The following is a 16,249-nucleotide window of genomic DNA, read 5'->3' on the forward strand; positions in this document are numbered from 1 at the left end:
ACTGTCAGTGTTTTGAAGTATAATCTTCAGAAAAAAAACTCTGCTGAAAATGTAAAATAAACATATTATTGATTTAGTTAATGTGGAAACCTTTGAGATAGTAAGGCTTGTTCAACAAGCATATTGAAAAACAGGGGTTATATACTTCACCAGAAAAGTGAATCTGAAATGTTTGCTGAGTTAGAAACAAAACCCGTAAATGTCTACAGGGCAATAAAACATTACCTTTGTCATTATCTTTTCTACCAGACAGAAATTTGTAAGTGGACAGGTAACTTCATATGGTTTAGGTTTGAATTAAATATTAAATTACAAAGTTAAACACAAATACATTATCCTAAATAATAAATACTACAGCTATGTACTGGCACTGAAAGTAGTTTATGCTCTATCTTTCCCTAAAACAAAAATACTTGAGTATCAACACTGAAACTTGAAAGAAAAATAAATGTTAAATACCAACACAGATTTTTACATATCTTACAAATAATTTCCTTCTTCTTTCTTCTTCTCTTCCCTGAGTTTAACAAAATAAAATGTGAATATTATCAAATGTAGACATCTAAAACCAGATCACCCTAGATGCTTGAATAATTTTAAGTGTTTTCTCTTTCAAAACATTTCTTCTTATTCTTTGTCAATGTTGACTTCACACTTTTCTTAAATCTTTTTCAGCAATATTTTTACAGGATCCATTCAGTTCTGTTTCCATCCTCCTTTGAACTCCTATCTTTGATATTACATATTATGAGTATTTCTATATATGAAACTGTAACCCTGGCGTTTACAAAATGTGGCAAAATTTATGGCCTTTGGAAGAAAATAGGGCAATTAGACATATTCAGCTGTTCAACTTTGTGACCTTATCAGCCAGATTTTCTCTGTTCTTTCTCTGTTTTACAAGTAAGTGTTCATTCACTATCAATACTATTACCACTGTTTTCAACTATCGAATTGACCTTTGGTTTTGTAAACATCGACGTATCAACCATTAAAGTGCAATGAAAATTTGTAACTGCAATTTATCATAAAATTTCCAGAGACAGTCTGCAGAGTAGCACACTATTAATCACAATCACAGTCCGAGTTCTCCATGGCATCATGTCTGCTGATAGTGGGGAGGCACTCAAACTTTTTTAGCCCAAAGGTAAAATAATTCAGAGTTCTATTTTCCAGGACCAGAAAAAAAAAAACCCTGTAGTTATCACAAGAAGGAAGTGAAGGTAAATATGTGCTTCATACTGAGAAAACAATATAAATTTTTACTTATCATAGTTAAAGGTAAGGAACTCTATATTTCTAATTTGTTAATATGTATCTCCTATCACGTTCAGTTCTTTGGTGACTTTAACTTCAAATAACCAAAGACCCAAATAAGTACTCACCACAAATACCAGTAATTTGATCCAATTAGAAAGAATTGGTTTTTCTCCATGTTTTATTTTTTATCTCTTTCAGATCCCTTCATTCAATGCCAGAATTAATTTTTTTCAATTGTCCACATCTGTCATATCTGGCTTAGATAAACATGTATGAGAAGAATATGTTCATTAATTTATACTATAATATTAATAATTTTCATTATGAGCAGCAGTGTAAAGACCATATATATTTAATGTATACATTAAATATACAGTACCTAGAGGAAATACCTGATTGTAAGTAGTCAGCAAAAACTTAATTTAAGGTATATTTAATGTACAAGCATTAATAAATCAACCATTAAGTGCATTACTAGTCTTTAAGAATAGTTCCTGGTGTTGTCTTTACTCCTATTTGCAAATATTCTTCCAATTTCTGGAAATGACATGAGAAGATAAATTGTTCTTGTCTCTTCATTGCTCCTATATGTCTTATTTCCAATACCTTCTTTTCCATCCCACTCATGTACACCTGCAAAAAACCCATGAAAAGTACAATTAATTTATGAATATTAAAAAAATTGCTATATATACTATGTGGTAGCCATTGAACTAGACTTTTAATTCATTGTCTCATTTGACATGAACAGTATATTTTTAAGATATCATTATTCTAACCTTTATAGACAAGTAAAACAATTTTCAGCACAGGGTGGTTTAGTGCTTAAAGTTTCAAACTTGAACGTGCCAGTTTCCAAAATTAGATAATTTTATAGAATATCGTGTTTATTTCTTGTTAATATGGGGCATTTTAAAGTTTTGTGGTATTTGGCTTCTGAAATATCAAAAAGGGCTCCCATTGGAAATGGGAGTGTATAAAACAAAGCTTTATAAAAAATAAACACAATATCTCTTTGTTCACTGAGCCACTATGACTGTGTTATATTCATCTCTGTTTAAAAATACATTTAGGTAAATATTGAGTAATCAGCATTCTGAGGCAGTTTTAATAAGTACTTTACCTGAGGATAAGGAAATAAATATAGTTTTTATGGAAATGCTCATTAGAGAATGTGAATAAAGGAAAATATGAAACATGATAATGGATAGTATTTTGTTTTTAAAGTATATTTCATCACAGCATTTGTAAATACATGCGTGTGTGTGCACACACACACCCCTCACACACACACATACACACACACATATACATACACACATACACACACAAAGCAATAAGACACCCTAGAAATTCCCACATGGCATACAGGAATTATGTGTCTTCTGCTTATTTAGAAAAACTACTATAAAAAATTTAACTGGTTTGGCTGTGACTGATTGGGAATAAATGTAAAATTACACTGATTTCATGCCCACTTTTCTGATCAAACAACAAAGAAAGCTTTTCATGTCTATCCCTTTTCACTTCCAATGTTGTTATGCCACATGGGACTCTGTAAAGACAGTCATAAAGGCCCTCTAACTAGTCTCTCCAAAATTCAGTGAATCTTCCACATCAATAACAGAGTATTATGATGAATAATCATAACTCTGATAACTTTGATAACTGTGTTATCAAAACTTCCTAGAGTATTATGATAATTGTGTTTCTCATGCTCACAATCCTTGGCTGGACGATTCTTGACGACCAAATGAAATCTTGTTTTCACAATTTTTTGACCTTGAAGAGATCTTAGAGTTGATACCATACATCCCTCTCATTTCCCAGGTAGAAAAACCAAAAAGGGAGTGGAAACTATTTATGTGAGGGGTTCATTTTTTAAAAACTTTTTCAGCATAGTACATGGAATTTAATGGTGTCTCATCACTCAAAACACAAATCACTCATTCTTACATATTCAAAGCCCTTTGTAGTATAAGTCAAACCCACTTTCCCAGTTTTATCTATCAATATTCCTCTGGATTACAACCATTTAAGTTTGTACATGGAATTATCTTGCATAAATGTCTTTTCTTACATATTTCCTACTTTATACCCAGTCATTTAGTGTAAGACTATTATCCCGTCTCAAATTTCAGATTAAACATTATTTTGATAATCTCATTTGGAAGACTATCTTTTATTTATTCATGCTTGTGACAATTTTCAGCCTCTTAAAGCATAGACCCCATTGTGTTTGTGTTCACATTCTATCTATTCTGTCTAATTCTAAGTTTTTAAACACAGATTCTGATCCTTGGACACCTATGCCTTCTTTACAACATCTAACATAGCACATTGCATGTAATAGGTGCAAAATAAATATTTGTAGCATGAATAAATACAGAAGTGAATTAATTACCAGAAATTATCAGGGGTTCTTTTCACTTATTTTATGTGATGCCAAAACATCCAGATATTTATCACATCTGTATGGTTGGCATCAAATAGTAAAACATATGCATGATTAACAGAATTTCCTTACTTTTCATCTGGATGCTTTGGCATTGGTAAAACAGCTCTACTCTCTCAAAACCATACCATTTCTTTGGTATAGGTATAGTATTTTTTCTTTGATTGAATAAAGAGCTTCAATTAAGAAAATTGAATAAAACCTATTTTAAGGCACATCTATTCAATAAAAACCAAGAAGTCAATTTTTTTGCAAATTGCATCAGTCAAATCTAAGTAATGAATATAGTCTTGTGTGTGTGTGCATGTGCAAATATTCTCTTCCTATTGATTGAAACTTTTGGCACTCATTTCTATGAAGCACTCTGCACATTTTGTGTTATTTTCTTTTATTGCAATGCTCAGATGGATTATGCATCAGCCATCAACAATCTGTTTATGAAAGAGGAAATACTCTGGGAATTGTCAGTAAGATCGTCTTCATATCAGTGCATACTAATGAACATTTGCTTTTCAATAAAACTGCTGGGCTCTGCAAAAGTAGATACTTGATAATAGATTTACTTTTTGTTTTAAAAAGAATTTGTATTTACAGGAAATGGTAGATGGACTAGATAATCATATTTTATATGACTCTGGGTAAATATTTAGAGCAAAAAAGCACATAAAAGTAAAAGAAAGAATGCACATCAAAAATATACCTTAATATTACATAAAATATTATGATATATTGGAAAAGTAAAATGTTAACAACTTTTCATGTTGCAGAACATAAAATTCTTTAGTAACTATTTTTATTCAAAAGTGTATTTTTCTTTATGACTACTTAAACTTAAAAGTTGCTATACTTTGATTAAAGTATATTTCTAGTCTTACAATTCTGTGTGAAAATTTACCAGATGTGCTTACAATGCTGAAAGTATAAGTATTTATCATTGATTTCTACTTTGGCTCATATTAATGAATGAGATTTTAAATCACAGCTACATACAGTGCTTGAAATCTGTATCATAAGGGGAAATAAGAGTGTTGTGTGTGTGTGTGTGTGCGCGCGTGTGCGTATAACATTTGTTTGTTCATTTCTTCTCAAACCTCCTTTGTAAGTGCTGACCATTGGTGCAACTTGAAGTTAATCTATAACCAGGTCTGTGAGGTCATATAATTTGTGTTTGTTTTGACAAGTCAAATACTGACAGATTACACGTAATTACATATAATGCAGAATGAAACAGTAACCAAGTTGTGCATCTAGTTCCCATCTTTGGTCACTTTGGAGATATATAGACATAAATATCTCATAGACTTTTTAACATGGTTGCTGCATAAACTAAAACATAAAACCAAAATAATATAGTTCCCCGAAAAGTATAACTTTCTTGTTGCTCTGCTTTTATAAATATTCCCCAATTATCAAAACCAGTATCAACACATTTCTCTTTTTTTCTAAGGAGAATTGAATTCATATTTTTTTCTGTTGCAGATTTAAAACAATGACTGATTTTTTAAAATAAAATTTGATTGTTTTTGAACCACTGCTGTTGAGTGTGTGTCTAGTTTCTGGATCTTTGTAACACTCTTGTATTTATACCCAAGGGTGAAACTAATGTTGTAAGCATGAAGGCTGTATTACAAAAGAAAATAATTTATTGATTACCTTTTTTAAAAAATCTGAACTTCTGGCTTTTTAACTTTTTTAAAATGTTGAACCTCAACTTCAACGTCTGTTTGAGTCTGACTTTGGATATTGGTTCTGCTAATCTTATGTTTCCTGATCTTAGACTGTTTTTTGGGCATGGTATTCTGTCTTTCTTGTATCTTACACCACAGTTCTCTACCTTATCTGTTTTTATCCCAGGTTCTGGCATTTTTTAAGACCTACTGCTTGTATACCTACTGATATTTGGTGAAAATGCATTCTGTTCTCTTGTACCTTTTCTAAATAAGCCACAGGATAACACTGATTACTTATGTGAATTTTTACTATCAAATTTTATGATAAACAAACTTGATAGAATCCCATTCCCACTTCTACTATTTATTGATTCCTATTTATGTGCTTAGTGTAACATGAGATTTTTTTTTAAACTTAAACACCCAAATTTTCTGCAACTGACCACAGCATGTTTCCTTTTTTAACACAGTGAAATAATCAACACAGTCAAGCTAATTAGCATATCCATCACTTCACATAGTTATCTTTGTGTGTGTGTGTGTGTGTGTGTGCACATGAGCAGTCATGCTGAGGACACTTATTGATATATAGAGACACATGCACTACATTAGATCTCAGGACTTACTCATCTTGAAACACTAAAACTTTGTACCCTTTGGCTAACATTTTCTTTTATGTCTTCCGTTTTTTTTCCTATGGGAGAAAAATAATCTATTTAACTTCTGTAAAAAAAAGTTTATTTAATATATTTTGTGTTTCTTCTAAAGAATATATATGAAAAAGTAATATAATGTTTTATACAACCATGTAACTACTACTCAGAACATGATTACCCCCAGAAAGATCTCACATGCCTCCTTCTAGTCATTATTCCCAACTCTACTGAAGGCAATTATTTTCTAATTTCTGTCATCATAGATTTGCCTGTGCATCATCTTCATATAAAAGAATCATACAGTATAAATTTCTTTGTGTTTGACTTCTTTTATTGTGCTAAAAATAAATGAGATCTACCTTCTGAATACATTTTAAGTGTTTAATACAGGATTTTTAACTATATGCATTGTTGTACAACAAGTGACAAGAGCTTCTTTATTGTGCATAGTCCCATGGAACAGAAACTCACCATTTTTACTTTCCCTCCCACCTCCCAGTCCCTGGCAATCACTTTTCTGTTTTCTGTTTCTATTAGTTTGACTACATTAGATACCTCATATTGGTGGAATGATGCAGGGTTTGTCTTTCTGTGATTGGCTTATTTCACTTTCCATGATGTCTTCCAAGTTCATCCATGTTCCTGAATATGGTAGACTTTCCTTCTATCTTAAGGCTGAATAATATTTCATTGTAGTTTTCTTTATAGATTCATCCAGAGATTAACGTGTAGGTTATCTCTACCTCTTGGCTATTGAGAATAATGCTGCAATAAACATGGGAGTGCAAATATTTCTTAAGATCCTGTTTTAGTACTTTTGTATAAAGTGGGATTGTTGGATCATATGATAGTTCTAGTTTTAGTTTTTTGAGGAAACTTTATACTGTTTTCTATAGCAGTTTTACCATTTTCATTCCTGGCAACAGTGTAAAATGATTTTTATTTATTCTTATCCTCTCCAAGGCATGTTATTTTCTGGATTTGTTTATTCATAATGGTCATTCTAACTGGTATGAGGTGATAAATTTTTTGTGGTTTTGATATGCATTTACTTTATGCCTAGAGTTGTTGAATATCTTTTCATATACCTATTGGTCATTTGAATGTCTTCTTTGAAGAAATATCTATTGGAGGCCTTTGCCCATTTTTAATCAGGTTATTGGTTTCTTTGCTATTGCATTGTAGAAATTAATTATATGTTTTAGATATTCACCTTCATCAGATGTCTTGTTTGCAAATATTCTCTCATTCTGTAGGCTATCTTTGCAGTCTGTGGCTTGTTTCCTTTGCTGTGCTGAAACAGTTTAGTTTGATATAGTCCCACTTTTTAAATTTTGCTTTTGTTGCTTGTGCTTTTTATGTAATATCCAAGAAATTGCCAAAACCAATGTCATGAAACTTTCTCCGTATGCTTTCTTGTAGATTTATAGTTTCAGGTCTTATGTTTAAATCTTTAATAAATTTTAGGTTGATTTTTTGTATAGTGTAAGATATGGACCAATTTCTTATTTTGCAGGCAGATATCCAGTTTACTCAACATTTGTAGAAGAGACAATTCTTTCCACACTGTTTAAATTGGTACTGCTATTGAAGGTCACTTGACTGTGTGTTAATGATTTTATTTCTGGGTTCTCTATGCAGTTCTGCTGGGCTGTATGTCTCTCTTTATGCCAGTATTGTTTTTCTTTCTGAAACATATTTTGGCTGTGCTGGATTCCTTGAGATTTTATGTAGATTAATCTTTTTTCATTTCTGCAAAAAAATTAAAATTTTGATAGAGATTTTATGGAATCTTTAGATTGCTTTGAGTAGTGTCAACATTTTAATAGTAATACAACTTTCAATTAATAAACATGGGATGGCTTTCTATTTATTTGTGTCCTTAATTTCTTTCAGCAATGTTTTCAAGTTTTTAGTATTTCTTTTGCCTTCTTGGATAAGTTTATTTTTAAGTATTGTATTATTTTTATGTTATTGTGAGATTGTTTTCTTAATTTCCCCTTAAGATTGTTCACTATTAGTGTATAGAAACACAACTAATTTTGTCTGTTAATTTTGTATCCTGCAATTTGCTAAAATTTATTAGTTCTAATAGTTTTTGGTGAAACATTTAGCATTTTCTACATATAAGAGGATGTCCTCTGTGAACAGAAATAATTTTAGCTCACAAAGCCTCACTGACAATGCACTTGGTCACCCAAAAGCTCTGATGGAGATGTACAAAGAGATTAAATATTATTTTCATGTCTTCTAATACAATATCCATTCTGCTGGAATAATTTTGACTTTTAAGTCTTATTAATTTATTTAAGAAATAAGGCTATAGCTGCCATTGATCATGATTATTCTGATGGATCTTGGCAAAGTACACAAAAACATCCAAGAAAAAAAATCACAATTTTATATGCCCTTAAGGAGATTTGTGATTCATGGGAGGAAGTCAAAATATCAACATTGACAAGAATTTGGAAGAGTTGAATTCAACATAACCCTTCCAAACTTTACTTTGAGAGTTTGAAAACTTAAGTGAAGAAAGTCACTAGAGATGTTGTGGAAATAGAAATAGGAATAGAATTAGAAGTGGAGCTTGAATATGTGATTGAATTGGGGAAATCTCATAATAAAACTTGGATAGATAAAACCTGGATAAAAAGATAAAACCTGGATAAAACCTCTTCGTTTTCTTTTTTAGTGTGCTTTAAGTTCCGAGGTACATGTACAGAACATGCAGGTTTGTTATAAAGGTATACACATGCCATGGTGGTTTGTTGCACCCGTCAACCCATCATCTACATTAGATATTTCTCCTAATGCTATCCCTCCCCTAATCCTCCACCCCCCGAAAGGCCCCAGTGTCTGATGTTCCCCTCCCTGTGTCCATTTGTTCTCATTTTTCAACTCCCACTTGTGACTGAAAACATGCAATGTTTGATTTTCTGTTCCTGTTTTACTTTGCTGAGAATGATGGTTTCCAGCTTCATCCATATCCCTGCAAAGGTCATGAACTCATCCTTTTTAATGGCTGCACAGTATTCCATGGTGTGTATGTGCCACATTTTCTTTATCCAGTCTATCACTGATGAGCATTTGGGTTGGTTCCAAGTCTTTGCTGTTTTGATCAGTGCCTCAATAAACATACGTGTGCATGTGTGTTTATAGTAGAATAATTTCTAATCCTTTGGGTATATACCCAGTAATGGGATTGCTGGGTAAATGGTATTTCTAGTTCTAGATCTTTGAGGAATTGCCATATTGTCTTTCACAATGGTTGAACTAATTTACACTCCCACCAACAATGTAAAAGTGTTCCTAGTTCTTTACATCCTCTCCAGTGTCTGTTGTTTTCTGACATTTTAATGATCACCATTCTAACTGGCATGAAATGATATCTCATTGTAGTTTTGATTTGCGTTTCTCTAATTACCAGTGCTGATGAGCTTTTTTTCATGTTTGTTGGCTGCATAAAAGTCTTCCTTTGAGAAGTTTTTGTTCATATACTCCACCTAATTTTCGATGTTTTTTGTTTTTTTGTTTTTTTTTTTTTTTGTAAATTGGAGTTCTTTATAGATTCTGGATGTTAGACCTTTCTCAGAAGGATAGATTGCACAACTTCTCTCCCATTCTGTATGTTGCCTGTTCACTCTCGTAATAGTTTCTTTTGCTATGTAGAAACTCTTTCATTTAATTAGATCCCATTTGTCTATTTTGGCTTTTGTTGCCATCACTTTTGGTGTTTTAGTCATGAATTCTTTGCCCATTCCTATATCCTGAATGGTATTGCCTAGGTTTTCTTCTAGGGTTTTTATGGTTTGAGTCTTACATTTAAGTCTTCAACTCATCTTAAGTTAATTTTTATATAAGGTGTAAGAAAGGAATCGAATTCCAGCTTCTGCATATGGCTAGCCAGTTTTCCCAACACCATTTCTTAAATAGGATATCCTTTCCCTATTGCTTGTTTTTGTCAGGTTTGTCAAAGATCAGATGGTTGTAGATGTGCAGTGTTATTTCTGAGGCCTCTCTTCTGTTCTGCTGGTTTATGTGTTTGTTTTGATACAAGTATCATGCTGTTTTTGGTAGTGTAAACTTGTAGTATAGTTTTAAGTCAGGTAGTGTGATACATCCAGTTTTGTTCTTTTTGTTTAGGATTGTCCTTGAAGAGGTCGTTCACATCTCTTGTCAGTTCTATTCCTAGGTATTTTATTGTCTTTGTAGCAATTGTGAATGGGAGTTCACTCATGATTTGGCTTTCTGTCTGTTATTGTTGTACAGAAATGCTTGTGATTTTTGCACATTGATTTTGTATCCTAAGACTGCTGAATTTGCTTATCAGCTTTAGGAGATTTTGGGCTGAGATGATGGGGTTTTCTAAAAGTACAATCATGTCATCTGCAAACAGAGACAATTTGACTTCCACTCTTCCTAATTGAATATGCTTTTTCTTTCTCTTGCCTGATTTCCCTGACCAGAACTTTCATACTATGTTGAATAAGAGTAGAGAGAGAGGGCTTCCTTGTCTATTGCCAGTTTTCAAAGAGAATGCTTCCAGTCTTTACCCATTCCATATAATATTGGCTGTGGGTTTATCATAAATAGCTCTTATTATTTTGAGATGCATTCCATCAATACGTAGTTTATTTAGAGTTTTTAGTATAAAAGGCTATTAAATTTTGTTGAAGGCCTCTTCTGCACCTGTTGAGATAATCATGTGGTTTTTGTCATTGGTTCTGTTTATGTGATGGATTATGTTTATTGATTTGCATATGTTGAACTAGACTTGCATCCCAGGGATGAAGCTGACTTGATCATGTTGGACAAGCTTTTTGATGTGCTGCTGGATTCAGTTTGCCAGTATTGTACTGAGGATTTTTGCATAGGTTCATCAGAGATATTTACCTGAAAGTTTTCTTTCTTTCTTTCTTTCTTTTTTTTTTGTGTGTGTGTGCCTTTGCCAGGTTTTGGTATCGGGTTGATGCTGGCATCATAAAATTAGTTAGGGAGGATTCCCTTTTTTTCTATTATTTGGACTATTTTGAGAAGGAATGGGTACCAGCTCCTCTTTGTAACTTTGGTAGAATTTGGCTGTGCATCCAGCTAGTCCTGGACTTTTTTTAGTTGGTAGGCTATTAATTACTGCCTCAATTTCAGGAATTGTTACTGATCTATTCAGGGATTTGACTTCTTCCTGGTTTGGTCTTAGGAGAGTGTATGTGTCCATTAATTCATCCATTTCTTCTAGATTTTCTAGTTTATTTGCATAGAGGTGTTTATAGTATTCTCTGATGGTAGTTTGTATTTCTGTGGGATCAGTGGTGATATTCGCTTTATCATTTTTTATTGTGTCTATTTGATTCTTCTCTCTTTTCTATTAGTCTGGCTTGCAGTCTATCTATTTTGTTGATCCTTTCAAAAAAGCAGCTCCTGGATTTATTGAATTATTTGAAGTGTTTTCTGTGTTTCTATCTCCCTTAGTTCTGCTCTGATGTTAGTTACTTCTTGTCTTCTGCTAGCTTTTGAATTTGTTTGCTCTTGCTTGTTTAGTTCTTTTAATTGTGATGTTGATTTTAGATCTTTCCTGCTTTCTCTTATGGAAATTTAGTGCTATAAATTTCCCCCTACACACTGCTTTAAATGTGTCTTAGAGATTCTGCTACATTGTATTTTTGTTTTCATTGATTTCAAAGAACATCTTTACTCTGCCTTAATTTCGTTATTTACCCAGTAGTCATTCAGGAGCAGGTTGTTCAGTTTCCATGTAATTGTGTGGTTTTGAGTGAGTTTCTAAATCCTGAGTTCAAATGTTATTGTACTGTGGTCTGAGAGACTGTTTGTTATCATTTCCATTCTTTTGCATTTGCTGAGGAGTGTTTTTCTTCCAATTATGTGGTCAATTTTAGAATAAATGCAATGTGGTGCTGAGAAGAATGTATATTCTGTTGATTTGGGGTGGAGAGTTATGTAGATGTCTATTAGGTTCACTTGTTCCAGAGCGGAATTCAAGTCCTGGATATGCTTGTTAATTTTCTGTCTTGTTGATCAGTCTAATATTGAGAGTGGGCTGTTAATGTCTCCCATTATTATTGTGTGTAAGTCTAAGTCTCTTTGTAGGTCTTTAAGAACTTGCTTTATGAATCTGGGTGCTCCTGCATTTGGTGCATATATATTTAGGATAGTTAGCTCTTCTTGTTGCATTGATCCCTTTACCAATATGTAATGCCCTTCTTTATCTCTTTTGATCTTTGTTGGTTTAAAGTCTGTGTTATTAGAGACTAGGATTGCAATCTCTGCTTTTTTTTTCTTTTTTGCTTTCCATTTGCCTGGTAAATATTCCTCCATCCCTTTATTTTGAGTCTATGTGTGTCTTTGCATGTGAGATGGGTCTCCTGAATACAGCACACAAATGTTTCTTGGCTCTTTATCCAATTTGCCAGTCTGTGTTTTTTAATTGGGGCATTTAGCCCATTTATGTTTAATATTGTTATTTGTGAATTTGATCCTGTCATTAAGATGCTAGCTGGTTATTTTGCATGTTAGTTGTTGATGTAGTTTCTTCATAGCACTAGTTGATGGTCTATACAATTTGGTGTGTTTTGGCAGTGGCTGGAACCTGTTGTTCCTTTCCAAGCTTAGTGCTTCCTCCCAGAGCTCTTGTAAGACAGGCCTGGTGGTGAGAAGATCTCTCAGCATTTGCTGATCTGTAAAGGGTTTTATTTCTCCTTAGATAATGAAGCTTAGTTCGACTGGATATGAAATTTTGGGTTGAAAATTATTTTCTTTAAGAATATTGAATATTGCTCCCCATTCTCTTTTGGCTTGTAGGTTTTCTGCTGAGAGATCCACTGTTAGTCTGATGGGCTTTCCTTTGTGGGTAACCAGCCTTTCTCTTGGCTGCCCTTAATATTTTTACCTTCATGTCAACCTTGGGATGAATCTGACAATTACGTGTCTTGGGGTTGCTCTTCTTGAGGAGTATCTTTTTGGTGTTCTTTGTATTTCCTCAATTTGAATGTTGGCTTGCTAGGTTGGGGAAGTTGTCCTGGAGAATATCTCAAAGAGTGTTTTTCTACTTGGTTCCATTCTCCCCATCACTTTCAGGTACACCAATCAAATATAGATTTGGTCTTTTCACATAGTCCCATATTTCTTGAAGGTTTGTTCAAGAAATTTTTCACTCTTTTTTCTCTAATCTTTTCTTCTCACTTTATTTCATTGAGTTGATCTTTAATCTCTGATATCCTTTCTTCCACTTGATCAATTTGGCTATTGATACTCGTGTATATTTCATGAAGTTCTCTTGCTGTGTTTCAGCTTTGTCAGGTCATTTAAGTTCTCTAACTGCTAACATTGTTAGCAATTCATCTAACCTTTTTTTTAAGGTTCTTAGCTTCCTTGCATTGGGTTAGAACATGTTTCTTTAGCTTGGAGGAGTTTGTTTTTTCCCACCTTCTGAAGCCTAATTCTGTCAATTTGTCAAACTCACTCTCTGTCCAGTTATGTTCCCTTGCTGGCAAGGAGTTGTGATCCTTTGGAGGAGAAGAAATGTTCTGGTTTTTGGAGATTTCAGCCTTTTTGTGCTAGTTTCTCCCCATCTTCATGGATTTATCTACCTTTGGTCTTTAATACTCTTTATGAATAAGGAAATAAAATTTAGTTTTTTAAAAAATCCATTCATCCACTGATGAATACTTAGGTTGATTTTATATCTTGGCTACTGTGAATACTGTTGTAATAAACATGGTACTTCAGATCTCTCTTCTATATATTATTCAGTCATAAAAAGAATAAAATACTGTCACTTGAAAGATCACGGATAGAACAGGAGGTCATTATGCTAAGTGAAATAAGCCAGACCCAGAAAGACAAATATGACATGTTCTAACTAATGTGGGAGATAAAAAAGTGTTTCTCATGATGATAGAGAGTGGTGGTTATCAGAGGCTGGGAAGGGAACAGGGAAGTAAAGGATGATGGGAATTTGGTTAATGCATACAAAAATAGAGGCAGAAGAAATACATTCTAGTATTTGATAGTGCAGTTGAGAAATTATACTTAACAATATTTTATTGTATATTTCAAAATAGCTAGAAAAGAAAAATTTTAATGTTTCTAACACAAAGAAAAGATAAATACTTGAGGTGATGGCTATCCCATTACCCTGATTTGATCATTACACATCATGAACATGTATCAAAACCTCATATGAACCCCCAACTATGTACAATTATTATATATTAATATATATTAAAAATTAACAAGAATTTCTTTGAAATGGAATTTACTCCTGGTAAAGATGTTATGAACATTGTTGAAATGAAACAAATCATTTAGAATATGACATAGACTTAGTTGATTCAACAGTGGCAGGTTTGAGAGGATTGACTCCAATTTTAAAAGAAATGCTACTGTGGGTAAATGCTATCAAATGGCACTGCATGCTACAAAGAAATATTTTGTGAAAGAAACAGTCAGTTGATGAAGCAAACTTCATTATGATCTTATTTTAAGAAATTGCCATGAGCCTCCCCAGCCTTCAATATCTACTACTCTGAGCAGTCCACAGTCATCATCATTAAGGCAATATCCTCCATGAACAAAAAGATTATGATTTGCTGAAGGTTGGGATTAATAGACTTTAGTATAGTGTAAAAAAGTTTTATGCATACTGGGAAAACAAAAAATTAATGTGACTTGCTTTATTGTAATACTTGCTTTATTGCAGTGGTATGGAGCTTAACTCACAATGTCTCTGAGATATGCCTATAGCATATATTCCACAAATACTAATTTCTATTTATTTATTTATACTTATTTTTATTTATTATTGGAGACAGAGTCTTATTCTGTCACCCAGGCTAGGGTGCAGTGGCATGATCTTGGCTCACTGCAACCTTGGTCTCCTAGGTTCAAATGATGATCCCATGCCTCAGCGTCCAAGGTAGCTGGAACTACAGGGGTGCACCACCATGCTCAGCTAATTTTTTTGTAGAGATGGGGGTTTCACCATGTTACCAAAACTAGTCTTAAACTCCTGACCTCAGGCAATCTGGCCGCCTTACCCTCCCAAAGTTTCAGGATTACAGGCATGAACCACCAAACCCGACCAATTTATTTATACTTATTTATTCAATCTATAGGTTTACCTTTGATATTAAATAACGTTTGTAACCATAAAACCATTTTAATTAATAGGATGTCCACTTCTTTCTCAAACAGTTAATTCTTAATGCCACATTATTAAGCAGAAAAATAATTGAATAGGTTTACTTTGCCTAATGGAACTGGAACTGGAATTTTAATTAAAGGAATATTAGTCATCTTTCAGTCCAGAAGAAGCAAGCAATCTTTTGTAAAGAAGAGAAAGAGCTTTTCAATTTAGTTTGCTTTTACTTTCAAATTGACTCTATAATAACTTTTTCCATGTGCAATTTTGATGTCCTTCAAACAAATGAACAACCGATAAATTTTCTTCACAAAATAGGGAAATAAGTATTTACATTAATTAGGATTCTTCACAATAAGCAAGCAGGTGACTTCAGGATCTCAAGTGTTACATAAGGAATCCAGTTTAGAACTATAATATAATAGAATTCCTAACTATAACATTAACTTTAAAGTTAAACAGCAAGAAGAGATGACAGAGATTTTATTTTTTCCAAAAAGAGATTAATAGTGAAAGAAGGAGCCTCGATAAAAACTTGACTTTAAAATGTTTGAGGCCCATGTAAAATAAAGTAGATTTCATTGAGAACATGTTTTTGTTTTAATTATAATAATATTTGTCTACTTAATACACATCTATATAAAATTTTCCCACATCAAATAAATGCTAAGACGGACGGGATAGCAATATCCAAAGCAATCGCTGAACTCTAGAAAATATTTTGCTCTATGGAGTTAGATATATTTAGGTCAAACACATAGTATATTTTGCAATTAGTTCAAGAGTAGCAATTAGTAAGTTATGTTTCTGGGCTCTTCTGACACTCAATTTTTACCAAAAGAAAGCATATTGCGGTTCTCTGCTAGTTTATTGCAACTAGATTAACGATTTTTTTTCCAGAATGGAAATTACATTCAAGAAGATAAGCCATGCTGAATATACTGTTGTGATATATTTTTCAGTGCACAGTCCAACAATTTACCATGAGATCCTAAAGAAGCATGCTCCTGATTTGTGACAAGAATGTAAGTGAGCTTATCCTCTAAAGCAT

This window comes from Callithrix jacchus, chromosome X (assembly GCF_049354715.1).
Source record: "Callithrix jacchus isolate 240 chromosome X, calJac240_pri, whole genome shotgun sequence".
Taxonomy (NCBI): domain Eukaryota; kingdom Metazoa; phylum Chordata; class Mammalia; order Primates; family Cebidae; genus Callithrix; species Callithrix jacchus.